A 13,381-nucleotide genomic window follows, 5' to 3' on the forward strand; every position below is an offset into this window, starting at 1 on the left:
CCAGTATTCTTGCCTGGGAAATCCCATAGACAGAGGAGCCTGGTAAGGTACAGTCCATGGGGTCAAAAAGCGTTGGACACGACTGAGTGATATATTTGGATTTTAGATTTTTTTGGATCCAGCAAATTCTATTAAGTGAGGAAGAGAGCCCAGTATCCGTACAACCTGCTAGCAACAGGGAATATAGATCTTGGATTGACATAATCCTATTCCTTTATGTCAGCAAAGACACACGTCCATCAAAGCCAGTTTATACAATGAGAAGTAGAAGAGATTTTCTGGTGGCCAAAGCTCAGTATTCCCAGATAAATCTCACTAAACAAAACTCCTTTGTGTTTTTCCATTAAGAACACAGAAATCAAACCGTCCTTGATTGATGTGGGTAGTGTCTGGGTAAGGCATGACAAGATCTCCTTCCATCAAACAAAGGTTGTCTGAAGCAGACTGTCCACTAGATTTATCACGCACACTCAGAGGAAACAAACAATTATTTCCTATAATACGCTCCTTTCAGAATGAAATCTAAGCATCTAGGAGCTGCCATCCAGCCCAGTTGTTTTCACCACAGCCTGGGCCAGAGGAGGAACAAATTGCACATCTTCTAATGACTCTGGTCATGGTAGCTAGTATTTTATGTGTTAAAAATACATTTGCAAAGTGAAAAACTAACAACCCGATGCCCTGAGACCAAGATGCCTTCCTTACGAGGACAAACCATACCCCCAGATGACTTTGCAGATGGGAGCCTGTGATGCATAATTTGGATCCATCTCCAGTGAATACTCCTCCACTCTGTCCCATAATATAATTAACATTGCAGGTCTCCTGGCTCTTTTTAAGAGAATTAGAAGCCATGAGTCATCTGGACATCATCAGAACGAGCTCTCCTAATGCACACTGAGTCAATCACAGAGATTGCTATCTGGCAGCATTCCAAGATAGCAAGACCTGAAAGCCATCATTTAATCTGATTTAGGGCCTCTTAAAATATTCTTCCAACTTGACTAAACATTGTTCTGGTAAAAAAGATGGAGAATTATTTTAAGAGCCTGCCAAGGGCTGAGCTGTCTTAGCTGTTATTGATTCTTTTTTAAGTAATTGCATTTAATTTGGAAACCTATGGACAAACAAGCTAATGAAGAAATATGACTATGCTAATTAGAATGAATGTATAGCACAAAGATCCTATAAAACAGGGATCTTTGCATAGACGTACTGTTGTTCTGTTTGGTGTTCTTAACGGCAGGACTTAGTCTATTAGTCTGTGCTGTTGTTGATTAGTTGCTCAGTCGTGTCTGACTCTTTTTGATCCCATGGACTGCAGCACACCAGGCTTCCCTGTCCTTCAGAATCTCCTGGAGTTTGCTCAAATTCATGTCCATTGAGTCGGTGATGCCATCCAACCATCTCATTCTCTGTCATCCCCTTCTCCTCCTGTCTTCAATCTTTCCCAGCATCAGGGTCTTTTCTAGTGAGTCGAATCTTCCCATCAGGTGGCCAAAGTATTGGAGCTTCAGCTTCAGCATCAGTCCTTCCAATGAATATTCAGTGTTGATTTCCTTTAGGATTGACAGATTTGATCTCCTTGCTGTCCAAGGGACTCCCAAGAGTCTTCTCCAGCACCACAGTTCAAAGGCCTCAATTCTTTAACCCTAAGCCTTCTTTATGGTCCAACTCTCACATCCATACATGACTACTGGAAAAACCATAGCTTTGACTAGATAGATTTTTGTCAGCAAAGTAATGTCTCTGCTTTTTAATATGCTGTCTAGGTTTGTCATAGTTTTTCTTCATCTTTGAGTTTCTTGTCTGCATCACCATCTGCAGTGATTTTGGAACCCAAGAAATAAAGTCTGTCACTGTTTCCATTGTTTCTCCATCTATATTCCATGAAGTGATGGGACCGGATGCCATGATCTTAATTTTTTGAATGTTGAGTTTTAAGCCAGCTTTTTCACTCTCCTCTTTCACTTTCATCAAGGGGCTATTTAGTTCCTCTTCACTTTCTGCCATAAGGGTAGTGTCATCTGTATATCTGAGGTTATTGATATTTCTCCCATCAATCTTGTTTCCAGCTTGAGCTTCATCCAGCCCAGCATTTCATATGATGTACTCTGCATATAAGTTAAATAAGCAGGGTGACAGTGTACAGCTTTGACGTACTCCTTTCCCAGTTTTGAACCAGTCCATTGTTCCATGTCCCGTTCTAACTGTTCCTTCTTGATTTCCATACAGGTTTCTCAGGAGGTAGATAAGGTGGTCTGGTATTCCCATCTCTTTAAGAATTTTCCACAGTTTGTTGTGATCTACACAGTCAAAGGCTTTAGTGTAGTCAGTGAAGCAGAATTAGATGTTTTTCTGGAATTCTCTTGCTTCTTCTATGATCCAATGGATGTTGGCAATTTGATCTCTGGTTCCCCTTCCTTTTCTAAAACTAGCTTGTACACCTGGAAGTTCTCAGTTCACTTACTATTGAAGCCTAGCTTGAAGAATTTTGAGCATGACCTTGCTAGCCAGTGAAATGCGTGCAATTGTGTGGTAGTTTGAACATTCTTTGGCATTGCCCTTCTTTGGGATTGGAATGAAAACTGACCTTTTCCAGTCCTGTGGCCACTGCTGAATTTTCCAAATTTGCCTGCATAGTGAGTGCAGCACTTTAACAATGTCATCTTTTAGGGTTTGAAATAGCTCAGCTGGGATTCCATCGCCTCCACTAGCTTTGTTTGTAGTGACGCTTCCTAGTTGATATAGGGACATTTAAAAAAAATTATTAGAAAATAATTGCTTTACAATGTTGAGTTGGTTTCTCCTATACACCAGCATGAATCAGCCACAGGTGTACATTTGTCCCCTCCCTCTTGAACCTCCCTTCTATCTCCCACCCCATCCTACCCCTTCAAGTTGTCACAGAGCACTGGGTTCATGTACCCCAGTGTTTGTTATGGCACTTGTTTTTACAATAGTTAAGGCAGCCTAGAGGTCCATTGGCAGATGAATGGATATGGAAATTGTGGTGCATATATACAATGCAATATTACTCAGCTTTAAAAAGAATATATTTATGGGGGCATTTTTTATGACAATTTTAGTAACAAAGAAAAAAAAACCTTTAAAAAAATTTTCTGGCTGCATGATGTGGCATGCATGGGCATTGAACCCATGCCCCCTGCACTAGAAGTGCAGAGTCTTAACCACCAGACCTCCAGGGAAGTCCCGGAAAATAAAATCTTAATAGTTATCACAGTAGTGTTCTAAGAGGTTATAAAAATTAGCCCACCAAAGTGGTAGTAGCCTTTCAAAATAGAAAGTTGGTGTAAATGTATGGTGTTATTTAATACTTGGAATGATAGCTCAGTTGGTAAAGAATCTGCCTGCAATGCAGGAGACCCCAGTTTGATTTCTGGGTTGGGAAGATCCCCTGGAGAAGGGAAAGGCTACCCACTCCAGTATTCTGGCCTGCAGAATTCCATGGACTGTATAGTCAGTCCATGGGGGTGCAAAGAGTCAGACGTGACTGAATGACGTTCACTTGGAATTTTTCTGGTGTGGTGCTGTATCCTTTAGTTTTTGGGTCATATTCAGTTCAGTTCAATCGCTCAGTCATGTCCGACTCTTTGCCATCTCATGAATCGCAGCACAGCAGGCCTCCCTGTCCATCACCATCTCCCAGAGTTCACTCAAACTCACGTCCATCGAGTTGGTGATGCCATCCAGCCATCTCATCCTCTGTCGTCCCCCTTTCCTCCTGCCCCCAATCCCTTCCAGCATCAGTCTTTTCCAATGAGTCAACTCTTCTCATGAGGTGGCCAAAGTACTGGAGTTTCAGCTTTAGCATCATTCCTTCCAAAGAACACCCATTTACCCCGTTTTAAGTGATTCCTAAATTGAAGAGATATAAAATGATAGCAGTATGGCTCATGATTAGTTTTGGTGGAACAGCCTATGGCCGTACATTAATAAAACTCTTAAACAAGGATGAAAGGTAGCAAAATGAATCAAGATCCCAAGTTTTGTTAAGAAATGGTCATGCTATTCTAGATTCCTCAGCTTGCACTAATGGTGTTTTTTAATGCTCATTGGGATTCTTAGTAGAACTTGTAAACCAGTATCTTTGGACAAAAGATTATGGTTTCAGTTTGTAATTCAATAGCCATTTATTGAGGATTTACTATGTGCAATTTTCCTAGCCATTCCCCCTGCAGATTCCTCTCTATGGATCCCACACAGTCAGGTTTGACTCTGTCCTCCACTGGGAAGATCATTGTCACCTGCAAGCAGAAGCCACAGAAGGAGCTTGTGTTAAAAAGTGACTCATAGCTCAACAGAACTTTTACTAGAAGGGGATGTCAGAGGATGAAATGGTTGGATGGCATCTCTGACTCAATGGACATGAGTTTGAGCAAAGTCCAGGAGATACTGAAGGACAGGGAAGCCTGGCATACTGCAGCCCATGGGGTCACAAAGAGTCGGACATGACTTAGTGACTGAACAACAACAACAGTAAAGACATTCATGAAGAAGACGGGCCATAACGTCTATATTTGAACACCTTACCTATCGATACATTTGATATTCTTTTTTGAGAAAAGAAGAACAGATGCCAAACCTACAAGCTCTTTCCCACTAGCTTTTGGGCAAGAGCAGAGACCTGATGCCAACAAGGAAATTTGGGGGAGGAGATGAGGGGGACAGTAGAATAATCATGTCAGAAGACTGGCAAGACCACCAAGCATTGAGTTGTAAGATGAACACTTTTGGAGAAAACATGATTGATATTTTTGTTTTAGCCAATTCTATTTCTAATTGTGTCTGTGCTAACACGACTGTGCTCAGTCGTGTCCAACTCTTTGCAACCCCATGGATTGTAGCCCACCAGTCTCCTCTGTCCATGGAATTCTCCAGGAAAGAATACTGGAACATTGCCATTTCCTTTTCCAGGGGATCTGAGTTGAGATTGAACCTGCATCTCCTGTGCCTTCTGCATTGCACAAAAATTCTTTTCTGCTGAGCCACAAGTCTATTTTTTTTTTCAGGCTTAATCCTTAGATTGAACACACAAATTTCCTTCCTCCCTTTCTATTTACAGAAGTTATTAAACAAGACTAAGTTTTCATTGTCGGAAATAGAAATACCTGGATTGAAAACTCTTATGATGAAAATTCACATAAAATTTGAACATTAAACTTGGAACAGGACATTGAAATGTTGCTGAGCTCCAGTTGATGATGGAATCATTTGAACCTTGAATGTGATTCATTTTTAGATGATTTATTTGACTACTATAAAATAGACATATACACACAAACACCAATTTCTAGCTGGAAGGGAACTTAGGAATTTAATCTAAAACACCTTATTTCAAGAGATTGAGGCCCAAGGAATTAAGTGACTTGCTAAGCCACATTGCTGTTTGTTTAGTCCCGTTGCAAGACTGAGACCCAAGACTTCTGTGTCCTGTCCAACGTCCTCTGTTTGATATCCATTTCCTATTCCCTTAATAGATAACAATATGTGACCGATAGCCACATTTCGAATTAAAATCAGCTAGAAACTTGGGAACTTCTCTGGCAGCCTAGTTCTTAAGACTTCACCTTCCAATGCAGAGGGTGTGGATTCAATCCCTAATCAGGAAGCTAAGATCCCATATATCTCCTAGCCAAAAAACCCAAAACAGAAGCAATATTGTAAAAAATTCAATAAAGGCTTTAAAAATGGTCTACATCAAAAAAAAAAAAATCTTAAAAAACATCAACTAGAAACTTAACAAGTAATTGGGTAGAATGGTGATTTTCAGAAATTCCTGTGGGTCTTCTAAAAACATGCATGCCCCCCCCCCAGGAGTCCACCTCAGAGTTCTGGCCCAAAATGGTCAAGAAGGCTCACTGTAATTGCTATTTTTAGACAGTTAGCTTGAAGTTAAGATTGGGAGCCAGTGGCCAGAGCATGCAGAGTTCCTGTGGTTCTAGCAATTATGAAAACTGAGCAATGTATGTACACATTTCTTTATATAAAGCAAGTTACATGGCTAATGAGGTTGCAGAGATCATTCAGTTACATTGAAAAGAAAGAATACCACACTCAAATAGTGTTGAAGAAGCAAGTTAGTGTGATTAGTTATACGGGTACTCAACATTGCATCTATGCAGATGTGTTCTGTGCAGGTTCCTTCATACATGGGGATCCCTGAATGTAGTAAGGTGTAAATAATTAAAAATCTTTTTCTTTGTTTTTGAGTCTTATATTTTTTTTAATTGGTGGAAAATTGCTTTACAATTCTCTACTGGTTTCTGCCATACAACTCAAATCAGTTGTAATTATAAGTATATCCCTTATATCCCTCCCTTCCCTGCATTGCACCCTTCTAGGTCATCATAGAGCACCAGGCTGAGCTCTCTGTGTTATTTAGCAACTTCTCATCAGCTATCTATTTTACACATGATAGTGTGTACGTCAATGCTACTTTCTCAGTTCATCCTGCCATCACCTTCCCCTGCTGTGTCCACAAGTCTGTTTTCTACTAGGTTCATCAGCACCATTTTTCTAGATTCCATATGTATGCATTAATATATGATACTTGTTTTCATCTTTCTGACTTCACTTTAAGTATAAGAGGCTCTAGGTTCATCTACGTCACTACAACTGACTCAGATCCATTCCTTTTTATGACTCAGTAATATTCCATTGTATTAATGTACCACAACTTCTTTATCCACTATGTTGATGAACATCTTGATTGCTTCCATGTTCTGGTTATTGTAAATACTGCTTCAGTGAACATTGGGGTACATGTGTCTTTCAGAATTGTGGTTTTCTCAGAGTATATGCCCAGTAGTGGGATTAGGGTTACCTGATAGATTTATTAAATATTCCTAAGTATTATAAGGGAAGTGAGGTGGCAGTCTTTGTAAATATCTCTTTCACCAGTACTGTGAGCACTGAGGAGCCTGGGCCTCTTGGCAGAACTGTCCGTGGTGCTGAAAACATTTGCATTGACATCTTCTATGTGTCTCCCCTTCACTCCCTTTCCCTTCAGGGGAACACCTGGAGCAGGTACTGAAACTGGAATAAATAACAACAAATTAATTCCTGGCCCCAAATCACCAAGCACTTAACTTTTACCCAGAAAATACTTAGGAAGTTGTCTGATTTCTTTTTTGGAACAGGAAGGGTGGTTAATAGTGATAGCTGCAGAAAACGAAAGGGGATAGGATGTATAAGTCTGTCTCTGTGTGGTGTTTACTCCCATTTCAGCAGGAAAGGCCCTGAGAGACCACATGGGCTGGAGGGAGGAGTCCTGCTGCTCTGAGAAGCAGCTGACAAGGTCCATAGCTATGACCTTCTCTATAGACCATCTGACCAAACTTTGGGATTGGAGGTGGGAGCACCAGCAGCCCTGAGTAGCTCACAGTTCACAACTAGAGCAGCAGGCCTACCCATGGGTGCCTGTCTTCCCCCTCACCCTTCTCCTCATCTCTTCCACCACCTGCCCACCATCACTAATCGGGCCCTTTAGCTCGAATGTTATTTAAAGGGGGCTTTCCATTTATCTCCTCTTTTTCCTTTGGTACTTAGGATTTTCTTGAGAATAACAGGTATTTCTAACTCAGTGCCAGCAGAGGACCTGTGGCCTCTGCCCTACATCAGAGCCAGCCAGATGCAGACACCAGAGACAAATGCTGCTCTGGTCTGGAGTGTGCTTGGTGGGACATGTCATCAAAGAAGGATGACATAACAACTGTTCGGGCATTAGCTCTGTTCAGGTCTGGGTGGGGAGGCCTATTCTCCCTTTAGGAATTATTGTGACAGCCCAAACCTAAAAAAGATTGCAAATAAAATATGGTTTTCAGCCATTGGAGAATAACAATTTGATTGCTCATCTATTGCCCCCAGCCTCTGAGTCTGCTGGGTGACTGCCTAAGCTCCAGGCCACAGATGTTTCTCTGAATGATTTGACGAAGCCAAGTTATGCTGCTTCTTCTGTGAAAATAAATATTGGTGGGGTTTCAGGATGTGCAATAGCTGTAAGATTAGATCCGAAGGAAAGGTTGTAAGATTGGCATGAAATAGCAATTGCAATAAATGATGTCTTAAGAAGTTGTGGATTTATTTTCCAGCAGATGTCCTTAATTCAGAAGACTTGGGGATAGCAAACAGAAAGTCTAGTTGCTGGTACCAGAGATTTATTTGCAAATGAAATAGTTTCCTAAATGTTTATCCAGAAATTAATATTTAACATATCATTGCTTCTGATAGCTGTTGATCTCTGAGGGCAGATAAAATAATGAAAATGATGATTCAGGAACTGTTTTTATGGGAATGCTTTAATGAAGTAGTTCAAGGTCTGAACAGCTGGTAAAGAATCTGCCTGCAATGTGGGAGACCTGGGTTTGATCCCTGGGCTGGGAAGATCCCCTGGAGAAGGGAAAGGCTACCCACTCCAGTATTCTGGCCTGGAGAATTCCATGGGTTGCATAATCCATGGGGTTGTAAGGAGTTGGACATGACTGAGCAACTTTCACTCACTTCAAGGTCTGGAGGCTGGAAGTAGATGGGACTGAACGTCTGCCTGCCCCTAGTAGAGGGCAGAGCATGGAAATGACCAGGTTTCTGGGTCATTTGTGTGTGGACTGGCCATGCTCTACATAGAATAACAGTGGTGGTCAAGCACTATGTTGGTACAACTTGTTTGTCCCAAGTCTGTCTCACATCCATTCATTCCAGTCTGCATTTATCAAGTGCTGACTTTTTCTGGGCATGCATCTGTGAAAGGGTGAAACTGAGTTACTCCAGGTGAGGAAGCTTTACTCTATTCTGTGATATTTATTATTCAAATCAATTCAGTTCAGTTGCTCAGTCATGTCCAACTCTTTGCAACCCCACAGACTGCAGCATGCCAGGCCTCCCTGTCCATCATCAACTCCTGGAGCTTACTCAAACTTCATTGAGTCAGTGATGCCATCCAACCATCTCATCCTCTGTCGTACCCTTCTCCTCTTGCCTTCAATCTTTCTCAGCATCAGGGTCTTTTCAAATGAGTGAGTTCTTTGCATCAGATGGCCAAAGTATTGGAGTTTCAGCCTCACCATCAGTCCTTCCAATGAATATTCAGGACTGATTTCCTTTTGACTGGTTTGATCTCCTTGCAGTCCAAGGGACTCTCAAGAGTTTTCTCCAATACCATGGTAGACGGAGGGGTCATGGTGGAGAGTTCTGACAAAGCGTGGTCCACTGGAGAAGGGAATGGCAAACCACTTCAGTATTCTTGCCTTGAGAACCCCATGAACTTATTATTATTGGAAACCAAACTAACAGTGCTCTAAGATGTTGTCCCTTTATTTGGGAATTGTACCTCTAGCCAAGAAGTAGTAATTACCCATTTTCAGAAAAACCTAATGTTGTGTTTGAGCTTGGCACAGTGGTGAATAAAATTTAATTTTCATGTCAGAGAACAAGAAAAGTAAAACACTGAGCATACATAAATGCTACCTTGCTCACTCTAAAAGGTAAAATTAGCAACTATGTTTACTTGTAATCCACTATACTGCTGTGGATTAAACTTGTATAATCTAAAACTTTATTTATTGGATTGCCTGGCACTTGTGGTAAAGGACCCGCCTGCCAATGCAAGAGATGTAAGAGACAAGGATTTGATCCCTGAGTTGGGAAGATCCCCTGGAGGAGGGCATGGCGACCGTCTCCCATATTCTTGCCTGGAGAATCTCATGGACGGAAGGGCCTGGCAGGCTATAGTCTATGGGGTCACAAGGAGTTGGACACAACTGAAGAGACTTAGCACACCAAACATTAGTCACTTTAATGCACGCACTAGTATTAGACTCCACTATTGATAGTTGTCAGAGATACAGCTGAAGGTTAGAAACTAGAGAAGCTTAAGAAGTTGTGGTAAAGCGACAACCATCACTGAGTGTAGATGGCTGCCACCCATGTGTATTTAAAAATGCAAGCACTAGTTCTCAGTCACCTTAAGGAAAGACACCCCTTACCAAACTATTAAGTCATTTTATTCATAGCACTAATTATACTTGATATCATTCTGTGTATTTGTTTATGGTGTTTCTCTCCTCGTTGGATTATAAGCTCCAGGAGTGAAGGTTCTTGCCTCTCTTTTTTGTATTTCAATATCATTTGACTATCACTTGGCTATTGCCTATATTGCCAATAACACTGTGCAGCGTCACCCCCAGACTCAGTGGATTAACCTGTGGCCCTTTATCCTCACAGGTCTGCAGGTCAGTGAGGAGGCCATGTCTTCAGGCCGTGGTGTTGGGGTGGTCTTCCCTATGGTGAAGTTCTGCAGGTCCAGTTCTCGCTCGTGTTCATCATCCTCCTTCTGGAACTTGCGTTTCTTATGGCAATGTAGGGACTACAGGGCAAGCAAGCCTCTTAAGACCTATGATCAGAATGGGCACTTTGTCCTCCACCCAACACCTTAGCCAAACCTAGTCATGAAGACTAACGTAAAGTCAAGGAGTGGAAAGGACAAAGTGCCCACGATGAAGCCACAGCAAGGGTGTGGATGACAGGCATGGAGAAAACTGCATCAGTTCTCTCAGTTCTCTGCTCCTCCCTCTACCATAACTTTGCAGGGAGATTTTGAATCTTCTCTCACCCAGAAGTGGAGTGTGTTTATCTACTCTTTGAATCTATGTTAGATTTCTAATTTGAGTTGGCAAAAAGAACATGCTGGATTGCAATGTGCCAGTTTCAAGCCTAGACCTCAGTGGGCTTTGAAGTCTTACTCTCTCTTGGAACCCTGCTACAGCCATATCAATAGGTCTGAACCAACCTGCTGCACAATGAAAGACACGAGGCTCCATCATCACTCAGTAGGCAATGCCAGACCTATGCGTCAGGCTGTCTTTGACCTGCCAGTTCCCAGACAACCCACCAGCTGTCCATGACTAAGGTCTTCTCAGGTCAACCAAATCTGGTGCAAATCAGTAGATGACCCACAGATTTATGCACAAACATAAATTCATACTGCTTTAAGCCACGTGATTTGGGGAATTTTCTTTTACAGAAAAATAGCACAGAGATTCTTGAGAGTCCCTTGGACAGCAAGAAGATCAGTCAATCCTAAAGGAAATCCACCCAGAATCATTGAAAGAACTGATGCTGAAGATGAAGCTCCAATATTTTGGCCACCTGTTTTGAAGAGCTGACTCATTGGAAAAGACCCAGATGCTGGGAAAGATTGAGGGTGGGAGAAGAAGAGGGTGACAGAGGACGAGATGGTTGGATGGCATCACCAACTCGATGGACACGAGTTTGAGTAAGCTGGCAAGCTGAAGTCCATGGGGTTACAAAGAGTCAGACACAACTGAGCAACTGAACAGCAATGACAAAATATATCTGCATCACAGAGTCAATGTGAGATTGAAATGATATTCTTGTATAAAGCGTTGTCAGACACTTCTGTCACAGAGTCGATTCTCACTATCTTTTCCCACCCAGCCTTTGATCACTTATGATTGCTTTTTAGCCTTACATTTTACAAAATGGTGTTTTACTGAATGACAGATGAAGGTCATGCATTTTTGCCATAAGAAAAATAAGTAGAAAACAGGCCACGTGGTTGGCAGATGACATCAGCTTTCCCTTCCGATTGCTCTGTCCAGAGCTCTGCCAGCACTCAGTGGATAAACTGTTTTCTTCTTGAGGATAATGGTGCCCGTGGTACTTTATGTTCATAGACTTGCCGATGGCACTTGTACACTTAGAGAATGCATTACAATGGATGAGGGGGCCCAAGGTTGTTCTAATGTTAACCAATACTGGTATCTTGTCAGATGAATTTTTAGCATCAGAACAAGATGTGATCTTAATGGTGCTGAAGCAATTGGTCTCTTTAATTTGACGTAACTCTTTTTTTTTTTTTTAATTTGACATAACTCTTGTGTGCATGACTTTCAGAGATGAAGTGCCATTTTTTCTTGGAATTTGAAGGACAAGAGCTACAAACAGACATGTGTTCTCCTCTGATTCTCAAGCTGCCTGCTAAGACCTGCCAGGGAGTGGCTAGCTTCTGTGCCCTCCCTCCTGCCTAATTTGAAATGTTCAAAACATCAAAGGGTAAAAAACATCATGCTTTAAGCATTTCTGGTCACACAAATTATGTCTGCTTTAAGCCCACTGTTGAGACAGTTTTATCACCAGAATAATTAATGTCTTGACTGGGCTACTCACTCCATGTTGCTTCTGGCTGTGAATTTTGATTAGATGTTAAGAGAAGAGGATGTCATTAGCAGCTCACCAGAGACGTGGTTATTCAATTGCTAGGAAACCAAATAAGGTGCTTTGAGACTGAATGTGTTCGTTTTTCCCCCTTTTGGTCCAGCTGGTTGGTTGCTGGTATAATAAAAATGATGAACCTTTGAGCTACGTTAGTAACAGACTTGGCTAGGATGTCAAGTTTATAAGCTTACGTCATCAGCTTCTCTTCTCGGCACTCTGCCTCTGACCCTGGAACTACTAATCACATTACTGTAAAAGACTCTTCTCTTGATTTATCTTTGCATGATGACTCCATCCCTTGGTTTGAAAAGAAATTACCCATCACAGCTTGCTCTTTTGGTTTCCTTGGAGCAAGGTCAGAGAGGGTCCAGTGATGGTGGTGCCAGACTGACTTCCTGATCACCCTCCAGGTTATCACTTGAAAAGAATTTCATTAAAACTATCAACTTTTAAACTCTTCTGTATTAAACTTTGGTACATAACACTACTTCAGCTTGCATGTAGAAAATCGTTAGGGAGTGAAATCAGTTATTGGAAACCCAGACTCCAAAAAGAGTGTGCTTTAGAAAGAAGTGGGGAAAATGCACTGTCTAAGCTGGGTCTTTCTTCAGAGAAAGCTGTGTATGAAGATGGATTTGTGGCTGTACATTCATATTTGTGGATATTTTATTTATGCATATTTTTGTTCATTCTCTAAATTGTGCACTTAATCATATCTTTAAGTAATACTATACTTTGGCCACCTCATGCAAAGAGTTGACCCATTGGAAAAGACTCTGATGCTGGGAGGGATTGGGGGCAGGAGGAAAAGGGGACGACAGAGGATGAGATGGCTGGATGGCATCACCGACTTGATGGACATGAGTTTGAGTGAACTCTGGGAATTGGTGATGGACAGGGAGGCCTGGCGTGCTGCGTTCATGGGGTTGCAAAGAGTCGGACACGACTGAGCGACTGAACTGAACTGATTCTAGTTCAAGAAAGACTTTTTTGATTCTTAAGACTTTATGGTGTGCTTGGTTGGGCATCACATATACTAAAATTGGAACGATACAGAGAAGATTAACATGGCCCCTGGACAAGGGTGACAGGCAGATTTGTGAAACATTCTGTATTTTCAAATGTT

At 41.7% G+C, this 13,381-nt stretch overlaps 1 non-coding gene across 1 annotated transcript; it reads left to right on the forward strand.

Annotated features, from left to right (window-relative positions):
• Window positions 1-13,267: 13,267 nt before the first annotated feature.
• Window positions 13,268-13,374, forward strand: LOC133257932 (U6 spliceosomal RNA). The gene has a single exon (XR_009739779.1). It is a non-coding gene; the product is annotated as a U6 spliceosomal RNA (small nuclear RNA).
• The last annotated feature ends 7 nt before the right edge of the window (window positions 13,375-13,381 follow it).

The sequence above is a fragment of the Bos javanicus genome, chromosome 11, assembly GCF_032452875.1.
Source record: "Bos javanicus breed banteng chromosome 11, ARS-OSU_banteng_1.0, whole genome shotgun sequence".
Lineage (NCBI taxonomy): Eukaryota > Metazoa > Chordata > Mammalia > Artiodactyla > Bovidae > Bos > Bos javanicus.